The following is a 17,340-nucleotide window of genomic DNA, read 5'->3' as shown; positions in this document are numbered from 1 at the left end:
TCTCCGTTTACTTTCCGTTTCTAAGACTAAGTCTTTATTTTTATACAAGTTTTAAAGCTACTTCCGTGATCCAGCGTTTTAACGAGCGAAAAGCCTAGCGTTTTATTATTATTATTATTAAACCTTTATTTTTACAGGCAAGTCATTAAGAACAAGTTCTTATTTACAATGGCGGCCTGACAAGTGGAATAACCACTTAGGGAAAGGGAAGGAGGGCTAAAATAAATACATTAAATACATACAAGATACAGTTTAAAACACAACACAGTAGACAACAGACACTTATAACCAGCTAAGTGTATAGGTACATAGAAGTGATAATGGATGATAAAAAAAAAAAAAAATAAAAAAAAAAAATTATAATAACTATGTAGAGAAGCAGCTGCATATATCCGTGAACAAGGATGATATAATAGTTTTGAATGATGCAATTGAAATGAATGTCTCCAGTTTGATAATATTTTGCAGCGTGTTCCAATCGCGAGCGGCAGCAGATTGAAAAGATGCTAGACCAAAGGCAGAGTTGTTTTTGGGAATGCTTAATTGAAAATGAATTGAGGATCGAGTATTATAAGTGACAGTCTTTGGCTGCAGCAGGTGACCTAAGTAAGGAGGTGAACCGCCGAGAAGGGTCTTATAAATGAAGGTGAACCAATGAATTTTTCGGCGATTGTGAAGGGAGGGCCAGTTAACAGAAGAATATAGTGTGCAGTGGTGTGTATTGCGTTTCCACCCGGTTCCAAACGACCACGTGACGCAACCCGGAAACCCGCGAGGCTCCAAAAGAAACAGCGCTAGCACCAGACGACTTTCCAACGACAAACACAGTAGGCTAATTCCAAATCTGATCTTTGAAACAAAGCTAGTTAAGGTTGTCTGAGAATCCTCCGGTCTCTTGATTATTGAAAGTATTCCTTAAACTGTGTAATCTCTCTCTCTCTCGTCTCTCTCATATCTCTCTCTCTCTCTCTCTCCATCTCTTGGTTAATATCGTGTTACTATATATACATGCTACGTAATCGTTTTATAATCATTTGTCTTGTTTATGCATATTGTTAAGATTGATCGTGTACGTACTTTAATGTGTCTTTTATTAAACTTCATTTAATCTTTGTCTGAGTTCACATGTGTTTATGAATCCATAAATCTGAATGTCAATGAAAACGCAAGATCTATGCTACCTTAAACGCTCCACTAAACCTTTGTTAAACATTGCATAATTAAATATTCTATATCTGGTCCCTTGGGAGGTAAGTTATATCCATTATGGCCATATGGATGTGATTTGGCTTGCCAAGAACTAAACAGATCGAAGTGTTGATGCAAATATTATATGTCATACGCAGTGGTGGTTACAGTTGTATTGCTAAATGCGACTGATTAAAATCATTCCCTCTCTCTATATGAATTATTGTCATGAGTAATCCTGATACATATTCATATAGTCAAGACGGAACAAGTCCATATTTGGAACCACTTTGGGGCGTATGCAAATAATATTCATCAAAACCCATGAATATTTAATTTCCCATTTGAGTGCTAATTTCCCCAATTTATACTCAAAGTCAGTATTGCTACAATTATCACAAAACTACAAACTTTTACATACATTCTGCTGATATATTATTGTAGCAGAGTTTGTGCTGAATACAGTGTAATAAGACTTTAGCCATGAAAATGTCACAAGTAACAGAAATAAGCACAAATGTCAGAGCATGTCAGAACACCTCCAGGACCCAGAAAACACCTCAGACCCCAGAGGGTTAAAATGTCAGTGCCATTGTTTTTAAAAGCTATACTTAAATACCATAATTGAACTAAGGCCTAAACCTGACTTAATCTAAGCCTTGTCTGTGAACTTAGGCCTTTAACTATTAATGTTTCATAACCAAAAGATCTTAACATTTTATGTTAATAAATAAGAAATACTCAAAAGTATTATGACAATGGACAATGGCACAACCTTATTAACTTGTGATTAGTATCCACATGCCAGAGAGACAGGGGTCCTCTCACAGAATATGTGCGGCGTACCACACATCCCAATCCATACATTCTGGACAGGACTCCTACTGAATCCACTTTGTGCATCGAAGCAGCTACTCTTCTCCACTGAATGTGAATCCCCATGGACTGAAGCCTGCCTTTGACCATTCGGAATCCAGGGCATTTCATTTTTAATCTGGGCAACCAATCTATTGAGGTCTTGATCACTGAGATTACTGTATTTTTTTGTGGATAGACCAAACTCTCTCATTTGTCTACTGACAGTGTGACATGAAACGCCCAGAAGTTTTGCAATGTAGTGTACAGAGAAGTTTAGTTCGCAAAGTTCAGACAAAGTCTCCATTTCAATGTTATATTTCGGACGCCCTGTCCTGCCAGCCAAAGTAGTTACTTCTGTCTGTGGGGCTGAATATTCGATTTGCTGTCTGACAAGTGAAAAGAGCTCCTGCAGGGCCTGGATGACTTGAGATGGCACATCAACATGTCTTGACAGGGTCTGAAATAAGACATTTCTTGACGACATGTAAATTCCAGGAAATCAAGATCAACTGGAGATCTTATGAGAGCTGTTTCTAATTCAGAAATCTCAGAATTTCCTAACACAAAGACAAATAAGTATGAGTGAACAAGCTTTTAAAATAATACTGTTTGTCTATGTTCCACTAATAAAATGAGTGACACCTTTACTTTACTTTTACCTTAACCGTTTATATCCAGGGAATACCAGAAAAAAATAAAAAATTACGAGAAGCGAAGGAGCTGTGAGAGGTTTATATCTATCTTAATATATTTAACAGATTTGTGAATTATTTACACTTTACATGGAGAAAAAAAATGCATGTGTCTAGCTATTTTTAGTTTATAACATCAAGATGTTACCTTATCTATAAGCTACACAAGTCAATTATGTAAAAATGTTAATAAATATTTAAATCACTTACATGCAAACGTGGGTCAGCCATTTTAGAAGAATCAGGTCAAAATACATAGCCTGGGAAAACCCAGACCACTTCCGGCAAATTTAGGCCACATTTACACATAGCCGGGTATTTAAAGAAACGAATATTTCTCCCCCATCGTGCACACAACCCGCATAAATACGCCGTCGAGCGCCTTTATAACTATGCTAAACCTATGGGCGGCAGTGTAGGGAGAAGGATAAAGCCATGCAAGCCAATCAGAATCCTCAGAATCGACAAGAGAGAACCTAAAACCCCGTTTCTCCCAGTTGACACGACAACATATAACCGGCGTTTTCAGAAATCTCCACTTTGGCCGGAGTTTTTAGAAATGATCGTTTTCTGGAATAAAAACGGCGTTTTCGACTTCCGGTTATGGCGGTGGCGTGAAAAGTCGCAGATTTCAACCCTTGTGCATTAGGTTAGAATCAATCCTTCTAAAACCACTTAAGATACTTAATTTAAGTTGGTGGAATAGCTAAAGCGAATACTAAAACAATGCCGTCGAAGAAAAAGATAAAAAATAAAGGGAGATTGGAAGCGGAATCACAAATTATGCCATCCGAACCTGAAAGCCTGAGCGAGCACGAAGAGACGGAGGATGAAGGGGGGGAGGCCTCAAACGAGAATCCTAGTAACGCGGAGATGATGAAGGCCTTTAAAGCAATGGAAAGACAAGTAAGCGGCAAGGTGGATGAAATTCTTTCGGCGGTCGGGGATGTCAAAGAGAGATTGACAGAGGCGGAGGAACGAATTTCAGGGACAGAGGACGAAATAGTCCAACTGAAGGTCAGAAATGATACGCTGGAAAAACAGATGAAATCAATGGCTGATAAGGTAATCGACTTGGAGAACAGAAGTAGGAGGAATAATCTTAGGTTGGTTGGCTTGCCGGAGAAAGAAGAGGGATCGGATGCGTGTGCTTTTCTGGAAAAGTTTCTAACAGAGACTTTGGAGTTGGGAGAAAGCGTTACGCCATTGATAATAGAGAGAGCTCATCGAATACCCAGCTCAGGTAAAAAAAATGGACAAGATGGTAAAGTGCAGCCGAGGACTGTCATAATGAAGTTCCTCAATTTCAAACAGAAGGAACATGTTCTAAAGGCTGCAAAGAGGAAGGGAGCAATTGAATACAAAGGTTCCAATCTTCGTTTTTTCCCGGATTTGTCGGCAGAGCTTCACAGGCAACAAAGTACGATGCTATCCGTCAAAAATTGCGTGACAAAGGAATCAACCGACACAGAGTAATCTTTCCTGCTCGATTGCTTCTTACACATGGAGACCGTACTGTGATTATGAATAGCCCAGAAGAAGTGTAGAAATTTATGCAGCAGGTCGAGGACAAGTGAACTGAGGTATCGAGTCCAGAAGTAATGGATAAAGTGATGCAACAAATTGAGAACAAGTAAACTGAGGTATTAATGCGGGGTACTGAGGACTAAATGTAAAATGGTAGTTTATTTTCTTTGTCGGTAGGTTGTAGCCTATATTCGCCCAGAGTAGATATTTAATTTTGTTTTAATAAGGGTAACAAGTTAAGTATTTGATGTTTAAGTTAATTCATTTAAGGTTCAGAAGAGGGCGCATTTGCTATAATATTTGGGGGAAAAAAAGAAAGGACACAACGTGAAAGTTTGACTTTATTTTAAGATAATAGTCTGAAGATATTAGGTTAATATAATGTGTATAGTTGGAAAGATGTTACTTGGAGATATAAGACTGACAGATTGTCAGCGTATTTCTTGTGTTTTTTTCTTCTTTTTTCTTTGAGGTAATAATATTTTATTGATGTCATGTTAAGTCATGGCTTGGTTAAAATATGTGGGTATAAAAATGGATAAGAAGGTTGAAACGGTGACGATGGATAGAGGTGTTGGTGTTCATTTTTTTTGAACAACAGAACAAATAGGAGAAGACCATTTAAGGAGTCGAGTGTAGGGAATGGAAGGGGGTTACTGATACAGATGGTATCAGTGAAGCATGGAAAATGCTGGGGTAAGTTCATATTTTATGTTATTAGTTTTGTTATTAGTTTTATGTTATTTAGTTATTTTAGGTTCGGCCTCTTATATTTTGGCAAATATATGGTTCAAGGTAATGAGGATGGTTAAAACAAAAAATGGCACAGACAGGAGGGATTAAGCTTTCATGGAATTGCAGGGGGCTGGGGAAACTAAAAAAGATTAAACAGGTGATGACTAGAATTAAGCACATACAGGCAAATGTGGTATTCTTGCAAGAGTCACACATGACTAAGGAGGAAGTGATCAAAATTGAAAGAAGGTGGCAAGGACAGGTATTCTCGGCATGTTTTACTACACAAGCCAGAGGGGTAATTACATTAATACATAAAGCTGTGCCATTTCGAGTAAATAATGTTATTAAGGACCCAGCTGGCAGATTTGTGATTATTCAGGGAAGATTGGTAACAGAGATAATAAATTTAGTAAATATCTATGGCCCTAATAAGGATGACTCTAAATTTTATAGCAACATATTTCTGATGGTGGCTTCATTACCAGGTCAGGTTATAATGGCGGGGGATATGAATTGTACACTTGATCCAGGAAAAGATAGATCTACGGGGGTTGATACCGCACATGTGAATTCTAGAAAACAGATTCTACATTTTATAGGAGAGCTTAACCTAGTGGATATATGGAGGCATCTTAATCCAAAACAGACGGCATATTCATGCTATTCGGCAACTCACCAAACTTACTCTAGAATAGACTACTTTCTTGTGTCAGCCCAATTGCTTTCAAAATGTATAGATTTCATTACCTTAGTATTGTCATTTCTGATCATGCACCAGTGTCTTTGTCGTATGTCGATTCAAAATTAGTTAAAGATCCACCTAAATGGCGATTCCAGCAAAGTTGGCTTAAGGATGCATCATTTGTAGAGTTCTTGGGTAATCAAATTGATAATTACTTTGAAACAAATCAATTGGAAACGTCAGCAGGAATTCGGTGGGAAGCATTTAAATGTTTTATTCGGGGACAAATTATTAGTTTTTGTAGTTCTAAAAGTAAAAAATCTCGACAGGAGTTACAAGATTTGGAAAAAGAGATTAAAGAGCTGGAAAATGAAGTATATCATAGTGATTCGATATGTGCAGATAAACATAAACAGCTATTAATGCTTCGATCTAAATATAATACACTTTCTGCAAATAAAACTGTAGCTAAGTTATTAAAGCTGAAACAAACATTTTATGATCAAGGGGAAAAGACAGGTAAAGTGTTGGCGTGGCAAATTAAAAAAAAGCAAATGGAGAGGGCTGTAGATTCGATTGAAGAGTCAGATGGTAATATCATTGTTGACCCACAAGAAATTAATCATTTATTTAGATCATATTATATGAAACTGTATAATTCTGAATGTACTTCGGGTTCAGAAATACAAAAAACTTTTTTGGATAATTTGGAGTTACCTAGTATACCAGAAGAACATAGAGAGGAAATAGGAAAAGACATTAGTTTACAAGAGGTGGTAGAGGCGATCGATCTGATGAAAGCGGGGAAGGCGGCGGGACCTGATGGTCTCCCCATAGATATATATAAAAAAATTAAAGATAAATTAGTAAGACCTATGTTAGACATGCTAGTAGAAGCCTTTGCGGAGAATAAACTTCCTATGTCTTTGAATGAAGCTATAATTACCTTATTGCCTAAACCAGGAAAACCTAACAATAAATGTGAAAATTTTCGACCTATAAGTTTACTAAACTCAGACACTAAAATCCTGAGCAAAATATTGGCAAGAAGATTAGAAACTGTAGCATCTTACGTCATAGGGATAGATCAGAATGGTTTTATGATAAATAGACAAGGATGCCATAATGTAAGAAGAGTGCTAAATTTTCTGCATCAACAAAAGGGGGAAAAAGATACTGCAGTACTAGCACTAAATGCAGAAAAGGCATTCGACAGGGTGGAATGGGATTTTCTGTTTGATGTTTTAATTCGGTTTGGATTTGGAGAAAAATACTGCAAATGGGTTAAATTGTTGTATCAGAATCCTTCGACAGAGGTCTTAACTAATAATTTTATATCAAAATAATTTAATATTTCTAGGGGATGTAGACAGGGATCGCCTCTTTCCCCTCTCCTTTTTCTGTTGGCTATTGAACCATTGGCAATTGCAATCAGAAAAGAAAGGGATATAAAAGGTATAGAAATGTTTGGCAGTGAACATAAAATAGCGCTATTTGCTGACGACGTTATATTATTTTTAAAGAAATTAGACTCAACCATTCCAGCTTTAATTCAAATCATAGAGACATTTGGGAAAATCTCAGGGTATCGGATCAATAATTCAAAATCTTCAGTTATGTTGCTGAATGAAGAAGAAAGGAAAAGTCCTATCAGTAAGGTAGATATGTTTAATAATGTGGAATTTTTTACATTTTTTACATAAATTACTCCAAAACTGGAAGACATAGTAACGAAAAATTATAATTCAATTTTTGAGAATACAGTGACGCTGGTTGAAAGATGGGCTTCTTTACCGTTGTCTTTAATAGGAAGAATTAATATTTTAAAAATGAATATTTTACCTAAATTTTTGTACCTATTTCAGAATATTCCGATCCCACCTCCTAGTAATCTGTTTTCTAGACTTAAAAAGCTAATTATTAAATTCATATGGAACAATAGAAGATCCAGAATTAGATGATCTCTTTTATATTTGCCATTTGATAGGGGGGGGCTTCAATGTCCTAATTTTAAAGGGTATTATACTGCTACCCAGTTAAGATCTATTATGTTTTTCTTCTCAACATCTAATGAACAACCCGTATGGGTAGAAATGGAAAAAAACTCTATCCCGAATAAAATACCATTGGAATCATATTTATATGATTCAGATCGTAAAATTTTACAGAAAATGAAGGGTAATATTACGAATCCAATGGTTTTAAATATGGTAAGGGTATGGCATGAGACGCAGAGATATTTGAATGTCTCCTATACAAGTGAGATATCTCGCTATTGTCCAATATGGGGAATTCTTAAGTTTAGTCCCGGAAAAGTAGATGTAGGTTTTAAGACATGGCCAGAAAAAGGTATTAAAAGTATAAAAGATTTATATAAGGAAGACAATCTTATGTCATTTCAAGAATTGAGTAATACATTTGATATACCTAAAAGTCATTTTTTTAGGTACTTACAGATAAGAAGTTTCATTTTATCATTTCAAAAAAGTACTGGAAATATACCACCATTATCAGTTTTGGAAAGAGTAGTTACCAAAGATTGTTATGATAAAGGTCGGATTTCACTTCTGTATAATATGTTGGTAGAGGGCTCCCCGGAGTCTTCTAGCTCTCGTTTGGGAGCATGGAGTAAGGATCTTAACGAGGAGATCACACCTGATGAATGGAGTGAGATTTGTCAAGATGCTCAAGTACAAACAGTTAATACGAGATTAAAGTTGTTGCAATATAATTGGCTTATGCGTGTATACATAACTCCAGTATTATCAAACAAATTTAATGAAAATATACCAGATACATGTCCCAAGTGTAATGTTTGTAAAGGTACCTTTTTCCATTGTATATGGGAATGTGAAGAGATATCAAAATTCTGGAAAGAAGTGCATAATATGATTGGTAAAATTATAAATGTGAGTCTTCCTTTTGGACCAAGGATTTTTCTACTGCATCTGTATCCTAAGCTTAAGTCAAAGGAATGTATCTTTATTTCTATGTGTATCTTAAAAGCTAAACGCCTCATTGCAATACAGTGGAAGAATCTAGAACCACCCAGCATAAAAAGGTGGCTCAGGGAGATGGTACTGAATATGTCAATGGAGAAAATAACATATATTATTAAAGGAAAGGGTAAGACTTTTGAAGATGTTTGGAATCCCTTTAGATCCTTCATAGAGAAGGAGGATAGTGACATGTTTAAAGAGACAATTGAAGATATGTGAGATTATAGAATGTATTTGTATTAGGAGGCCTTAATAGTTTGTATGTTTTTTTTTTGTTTGTTTTTTTTGGTGTGTTTTTATTTTTTATTATTATTTTTTTTTGTTTTTTTTAGTTCATTAGTCTTGAGGATGTGAGTCCTGTACAAATTGAGATATGCTAAGTTGTAATGATGCGAAAGACATCAATATGTGGCTATACTGCATTTTGTATTTTTGTTTCTGGTATGTGTGTAATATATGTTGATAAAAAAGTTAATAAATATATTATTTTTTAAAACAAAAAAAAAAACGGCGTTTTCGTGTAAATGACAGGCCAAAACGCAGAGAAATATCTGCGTTTTCCCATCGTGTAAACGGGGCCTTAGATTTGCTCTGCAAGTGGGTCTGGCAAAGAGCCCATTGAAACCCATTTCCAATCCGTCTAAATCGCGGCACCAATCAGAAACTTTGGGGCGGGCTTTACACGATGACGACAGAGCAGAGACGGTGACGCAGATTTTGTACATTACAAAGATGGATGCCGCCGTGGAACATCACAACATCACTCTTGAATCAGCTATCGCGTCTGTTTCAAGCGATTTAAAATTGTCATTTTCGTTAACACAAACAGAGAATAGCTGAGAGTCTCAGATGTTTCTCCGTCGCTCTGCATACGTCATGTCATTCATCGCTCTGATTGGTTTTAGATCTATCCAATTGCGCCCAGAGCCATTTGAGCGACGTCCGTTGGTGACGCCCCTGTGGAAATGAATTGTCTATGGAGCTTTGCCAGACCCTAACTCAGTTACAACTGAGAGTGGTCTGGGTTTTCCCAGGCTACAAAATGCATCCTTGTATTGATAAACTAAAAAATAGGTCAGGCATTTGTAAATGAAAAATTTTGTGTTAATTCTACATAAATTCTACATATATTGAACAGTGTCATTTTTAAACCTGTTGTTACATATAAATACGTGTATGAATTGGAAAGAAAACGTACCTTCTGTCATCCCGTTTTCTGTTTTGAGTGTCTTCGTTCGGAGTGGGCCAACAACAGCCAATCGCAACAGGAGGACATCATTTTTGGCAACCAATCAAAAGATTTTCAGAGAAGCTGCGATATGGCCATCAGCCAATAGCATTTGTTAACAGGAGGGTTTGGGCCCCGCCCCTGAGTTTCAGCTGTGTGTGTAGAAAAGAACTCGAGTGTGATTTCAAAATAATCTGTGCGCGTGTAGAAAAGAACTTGCGCGTGTGTTTAAATCGGCACGTGCGTGTAGAAAATAACTTGCGAGTGTGTTCAAAATAATCTGCGCGAGTGTTTAAATCAGCGTGTGGAACCTGTCTGGACTCACGGCTGTTATTTCTGCTTGCGACTTGTTAATTTGTGCGCTCACTCATATTTTTTGTGCTCCAGTTTGGGATTTTACATGCAAGCTTTTGTCACGGTGCTTCACAATGTTGTAATTCACTTGTGTGTATGCGCTTGCGCTGTTTTGTCCACCATTTGACGCCATAGTAAGGTAAATCTTCATATCTCTTAAAGGGATACATCACCTCTGTAAAGATAAATGTGTATTTAAAATGGGTCATTTATGTAGTAGAAATGTGAAATTATTTTAAAATTTGGAGCCTTCTAGACTGTGAAAAGCCAGAAAATGTATTTGTGGCTCATGTGCGTGAAAGACAACATCTCCCAGAATGTTGCGCTTCGCTGCCCTAGGAGGCCACTTCCAAGCCACGCCTACCGGTAAGAGCGCAGTTAAACAACAAGGTTAGGCTACTAGTGAGTCGTGAGTCTCCGTGACAAGTCTGCCCGGGATTTCGAGATCGCCAAAAATGTCCGGGATTCAGCTTTTCTGTTCTACAGTCGCCAAATTATTATGTTTACTGTGTCGAGCAGGACGAGACTGAGGGCCGCGGGAGACCGACGCGAGGCCGGTGGCGTGATTATTGATGAGCGACACCTGTGAGACACACCAGTCTCGTATCTCTCACGGAGGAGCGGGAATTTTCTTAGCAATGTTTAAAACGCACATTAAAACATCACTTGTTTAGCGTTCATGTAAACACTACATTCTTATTCACCAATCGGAATAAATTCAGTTAGATTGAAACAAAAGGTGAGCATGAATGGCAACTGCAGAAAGCAAAAGCCGAATCCCGGACATTTAGGACGATCTCGACGGCCGGACATGTCCCTGAAAAAGCCCTACTAAGCTTTCTCCACAGAATAAGAACCTGTTAGCTTAGCTTCCAAAAAAAGATGGCTGACACTATTTGTACATTCTGAGAGTGAGATGATCCCACGCTCTATGGGCAGGTTGACAACATGCGGATCTAGCGCCTTCAACTGGCTGTAGTTTTTAGCCTCTGGCCAAAAAATCCAAAGTCATCTGAGGATTTTTTACAGACAAAAAATACATAAATCTCTCGTCTCAGGGGGGTATGAGGGAGGGAAGCACAGTAATTTGAAAATACTACAGGTTTTCTACTGATACAAAGTTTAATGGTAAATCCTGAAGTATCCCTTTAATCAGTGGCGTCATGGCCATTCAAAGTGAGGGGGCACGTGCCCCCTCAGATTTTTCCTCCCTGATAATTTTTTATTTTTAAAACATTATTCCTATTATGCTCCATAATACACCAGAGCTATTATTTCATCCGCAACAGCATCACAAAACTCATCATCCATCCGCACCAACATTTTTGACCAATTTTCAAAACCGCACCCGCCAGCCATCCGCTGATTGGGCGATGGACGGCGCTGCTGATGACAGCCGCGAGTTAACGTTACCTCAGAATGTCAGCAGTGAACTCCGTCTCCGATCGGCGCACAGGGACACAAATAAATAAATTGCCTAAATTAAACGCACTTCGGCAAACCTGACCTTATCTGATAGGCTACTGTACAATATTTTCATTGTAAGTTAGCCTGATATAAAACGCATTTTGGCACATCATTTCAACATGCTGCTATTTAGCCTACTATGAATGCCTATTTCACTTTATTTTTTAGCAAATAGATAGAAAGCTCGAATAAAATAACAAGTCATTTACATTATAGGCAAACTCTACGCACTGTCATGTCAGGGAGGGTGACGACTATAAGACAGCGCCGCCGCTCCCACCACGCGCTGTGCATAGGGCGAGCTGAGGGGGCACCAAAAAAATAGCCTAATGAAAAATCAATAATTATAATTCCGATATTATTTCAGTATAGAAATGTAGACATCCCAAGTCTCCCGGAAGTTCCGGGAGTCTCCCGCATATTGATAGCGGCTCACTGATGGCCGCAAATTAGTTAAAATCTCCCGGAATCTAGAGCGAGCGCGCCCGCGAGACAGAGACTGTGCTCCAAACCGCGTAGCGCGTGCACGGCAGAGAGGGAGAGAGAGCAAGAGACCGCGCGCCTCATGATTCATGAAGCGCATGTAATATCATTCGTTATTTTCTTTTTTTGGATGTAGGTATAGTCGGATAACAATATTTAACAAATGTATACATATATTTTTCATTTGATTGGTTCAACCGGCCGCCACCCGCCCGAATTTAATTAAAATATTATTATTTTTCGTCACGTCATCTGCCCGATCCGCGGTTTTTCCGCGGCTGTAACCGCCAACCGCGCATCTCTGTGTATGTTCAAGCAACTCACTCTCGCACGTTGAGCTGGCAATGAAGTGGTAAGTAGGCAAAGCAACAAATCGGCATTGAATTAGTTATCGGATGATATTAAAAGGTAGCGGGATTATTTGTGGTTGACCTGGAAATGTTTACTTGATCAAAAAGTTATGGATTTGATATTAGCTGCGAATTCAGAGCATTAACTTAAGTTGTGTCAGTGTAACGTTGCTGCAACGGAGGGTTGTTGCTAGCTCCGTTAAAGGTATTTCTGTCCCTCCCAAACTGCATTGAAATGGTATGTTTAGCAGCCAGAATTTAAAAATTTTCAGGGGGAGAAACCCCCTGACCCCTCCTAACATGATCCATATCACCCGTTAGAAAACAATTGCAACGACGGTCTCAGATTGTGCCCCCCCAGAATTTGGGTTTGCATGACGCCCCTGCCTTTAATACATTATAATTGTTTGTATTTTCTTAGCGTAAGCACGTTGGCCCTCATTTATCAATCTTGCGTCGAAACGGGCGTATATGTTGGCGTAAGATTATGCTTGTGTCGTCTGGTCAGTTTAAAAACACTGGGCAGTGGAAATTGTTGCAGCATGTTTTGCATTGCTGCAAATGAAGGAACACTGACTGAGCCTCTCCAAATCGTTATATATGCCTCTATTAATAAATAAAATTAAAAAATCCACATATACATTGGTCAGTATTGGAAAATGTAACCAATAAAGTAAAATACAGCGCCAGCAACAAACGAAAATCACAATTGCCTATACTAATGTAACCCCCTGCTGTCACGAGTGGGAGACGAGAGACGTGGATTCAATTGCAGAGATTTTAATAAAAGATAAAACATAAAACAAACAAACCAACAAAGGAAATCAGAACTAACTCCAACACGGGCAGGACAGGCACAGACACACGTAACATGTACAACGAACCAGCACAGGACAGCAAACACAGGAAGACTAAATAGGGAGGCAAACAAGGAGGGTAACGAGCAGGACAGGTGGGACAACTAAACCAATAATCAGATAACAAGGGGGAGGGACCAGACAATGACAAGAGCACATGGCCCCAAAATAACAAAACACCCATGTGCATAACAAGACAGGACAGACATGTGACATTACCCCCTCCCTACGGAGCGGCTACCAGACGCTCCATAAGACCAGGGCGGGACGGGAGGGACAGACCAGGGCGGGACGGGAGGGACAGACCAGGGCGGGACGGGAGGGACAGACCAGGGCGGGACGGGAGGGACAGACCAGGGCGGGACGGGAGGGACAGACCAGGGCGGGACGGAAGGGACAGGTGAAGCGGACAGTTCATCGGGCGGCCAGGGCGAAGCGGACAGTTCATCGGGCGGCCAGGGCGGTGAGGATCCCTCGGGCGGCCAGGGCGGTGAAGACCCCTCGGGCGGCCAGGGCGGTGAAGACCCCTCGGGCGGCCAGGGCGGTGAAGACCCCTCGGGCGGCCAGGGCGGTGAAGACCCCTCGGGCGGCCAGGGCGGTGAAGACCCCTCGAGCGGCCAGGGCGAAGACGACAGTCCATCTGGCGGCCAGGGCGGAGTTGACAGTCCATCTGGCGGCCAGGGCGGAGACGAACAGGGTGAAGACGACCACTCGGGCAGCCATGGCGGTGAAGACCAAAGCGGAACAGGAATAGACCCTTGCTCAGGAACGGTCACAGACACCACCGGCTCAGGAACTGCAACAGCAACAGACACCACCGGCTCAGGAACAACAACAGCAACCGGCTCAGGAACAGCAAAAGACACCGGCTCAGGAACAGCAACAGACACCACCGGCTCAGGAACTGCAACAGCCACCACCGGCTCAGGAACTGGAACAGACACCACCGGCTCAGGAACAACAACAGCAACCGGCTCAGGAACAGCAAAGGACACCGGCTCAGGACCTGCAACAGGCACCACCGGCTCAGGAACTGCAACAGGCACCACCGGCTCAGGAACTGCAGCAGGCACCACCGGCTCAGGAACTGCAGCAGGCACCACCGGCTCAGGAACTGCAGCAGGCACCACCGGCTCAGGAACTGCAGCAGGCACCACCGGCTCAGGAACTGCAACAGGCACCACCGGCTCAGGAACTGCAACAGGCACCACCGGCTCAGGAACTGCAACAGGCACCACCGGCTCAGGAACTGCAACAGGCACCACCGGCTCAGGAACTGCAACAGGCACCACCGGCTCAGGAACTGGCTCAGGAACCAGGGCGAACAGCTCGGGCGGGTCCGGCAGGGCGAGCAGCTCGGGCGGGGCCGGCAGGGCGAGCAGCTCGGGCGGGGCCGGCAGGGCGAGCAGCTCGGGCGGGGCCGGCAGGGCGAGCAGCTCGGGCGGGGCCGGCAGGGCGAGCAGCTCGGGCGGGGCCGGCAGGGCGAGCAGCTCGGGCGGGGCCGGCAGGGCGAGCAGCTCGGGCGGGGCCGGCAGGGCGAGCAGCTCGGGCGGGGCCGGCAGGGCGAGCAGCTCGGGCGGGGCCGGCAGGGCGAGCAGCTCGGGCGGCGCGGCAGGGATGGCAGTTGCCTCCGGGCTGGTCTCTGGGTTAGAACCCACCAGACGACCCGATGAAGAGGTTCCTCTCCTTCTCCTCCTCCGTCTCCGGACCACCGAAATCGGAACAGCAGACACTGGCTCCGACTCAGGAACAGCAGACACTGGCTCCGACTCAGGAACAGCAGACACTGGCTCCGACTCAGGAACAGCAGACACTGGCTCCGACTCAGGAACAGCAGACACTGGCTCCGACTCAGGAACAGCAGACACTGGCTCCGACTCAGGAACAGCAGACACTGGCTCCGACTCAGGAACAGCAGACACTGGCTCCGACTCAGGAACAGCAGACACTGGCTCCGACTCAGGAACAGCAGACACTGGCTCCGACTCAGGAACAGCAGACACTGGCTCCGACTCAGGAACAGCAGACACTGGCTCCGACTCAGGAACAGCAGACACTGGCTCCGACTCAGGAACAGCAGACACTGGCTCCGACTCAGGAACAGCAGACACTGGCTCCGACTCAGGAACAGCAGACACTGGCTCCGACTCAGGAACAGCAGACACTGGCTCCGACTCAGGAACAGCAGACACTGGCATGTCTAGGATCCGAGCCAGACGCTCCAAATGGTCCATCATTGCCTGGGCGGCCCCACAAATGGTCATCTCTAGATCTGTCTCACACTGGGCAGACGGGACGCGAACGGTCTCTGACTGGGCAGACGGAACGTGCACGGTCTCTGACTGGGCAGACGGTACGCGAACGGTCTCTGACTGGGCAGACGGGACGCGCACGGTCTCTGACTGGGCCAGCGCAGATCTCCTCCTCCTCCTCCGTCCTCCCCGACGGATGCCTGAAGACTCGAGGCTGGCCGAAACCACCGATGACGTCCCAACGCTGGACGGATCCAGTGACGAGGAATTTTCCTCCAAATTCCTTTGGGCACACATGGAGAAATACTTCGCCAAGGAAATCCCATTCTCCCTCTCAGCAGGAGAAAGTTCACTCCGCTGAATCCACATTTGGCTGGTTCGTTCTGTCACGAGTGGGAGACGAGAGACGTGGATTCAATTGCAGAGATTTTAATAAAAGATAAAACATAAAACAAACAAACCAACAAAGGAAATCAGAACTAACTCCAACACGGGCAGGACAGGCACAGACACACGTAACATGTACAACGAACCAGCACAGGACAGCAAACACAGGAAGACTAAATAGGGAGGCAAACAAGGAGGGTAACGAGCAGGACAGGTGGGACAACTAAACCAATAATCAGATAACAAGGGGGAGGGACCAGACAATGACAAGAGCACATGGCCCCAAAATAACAAAACACCCATGTGCATAACAAGACAGGACAGACATGTGACACCTGCTCCCTGAAGGAGGGAACAGAGACGTTACTTCAATACTGGCGTATTGGGGTCTCATCTGACAGATGCGACCCATAACAGGAGAAATAGGCTACCTGTGCTTTATTGACTGAGTAACCGTCGCAATTTATATACAGTAGTCATTTGAAGTGGATCAAAAAAGTGAATCAAAGTTGTCCTAAGACAAGAACAGGTATTGTTCAAAATTAATGTATAACTTTGATGAAAGGTTTTGATCCACTTCAAATGTTGACTACTGTATATGTGTCCCAATTCACAGGTCCATGCACAGGTGCAGGTAGAAAGCAGGAACGGATTTAAATGACAAAAATAAGAACACTCTACCGCACACTATTGACTTTACTCTTTTATTTTATTCAAAGCGAACAACGTGCTTCGCATATAGCGTCCTCGGGTTCACTGAGTGAATGTATATGTACTCCTAATGTATTTACATATAAAGGAAATAAATATATGTAAATATTTCCAATAAAAATATATTTACATATATTAAATATATATTACATATATTTATAAATATTAAAAAGAGGTCAAAATCAAACATTTAAATATATTTTTTATATATATTTCAAAATATATTTAGATTCAAGTATATCATATATTTATACATTTAAATATATGAAAATATATTTATTATTAATTTATTTCAATTGATGTGAGTTCTGGGGATAATTTGTATTTCAAGTTTTGACTGCAAATGTCACGTCCATATTCTAACTGGAATTGCTCTCCTGCAGATGGCTAACAGTTGTTTTGCCCTTCTTTAATTGAATTATGGGAATTTGATGATTTTAGAATGATTGAAGACAATGAAGTGAATAAACAGTAGCCTAAATGAAGACAAGCAGCACCCTTGAAAAACCTAATAATTTCGTAAATAGATGGAATTTCACAGTCTAAAATGAATTTCATGCAAAAAAT

At 41.7% G+C, this 17,340-nt stretch overlaps 1 protein-coding gene across 1 annotated transcript in view; it reads right to left on the bottom strand.

Annotated features, from left to right (window-relative positions):
• The window catches only part of LOC306984167 (uncharacterized protein), a 292,265-nt gene that overhangs the window by 100,020 nt on the left and 174,905 nt on the right, over window positions 1–17,340 (bottom strand). The gene's annotated exons all lie outside the window — the stretch shown is intronic.

Source organism: Phoxinus phoxinus, assembly GCF_949152265.1.
Source record: "Phoxinus phoxinus genome assembly, chromosome: 17".
In the NCBI taxonomy this organism is placed as follows: domain Eukaryota; kingdom Metazoa; phylum Chordata; class Actinopteri; order Cypriniformes; family Leuciscidae; genus Phoxinus; species Phoxinus phoxinus.
The sequence above is the reverse complement of the archived record's forward strand: the minus strand, read 5'-3'. Positions and strand labels throughout refer to the sequence as shown.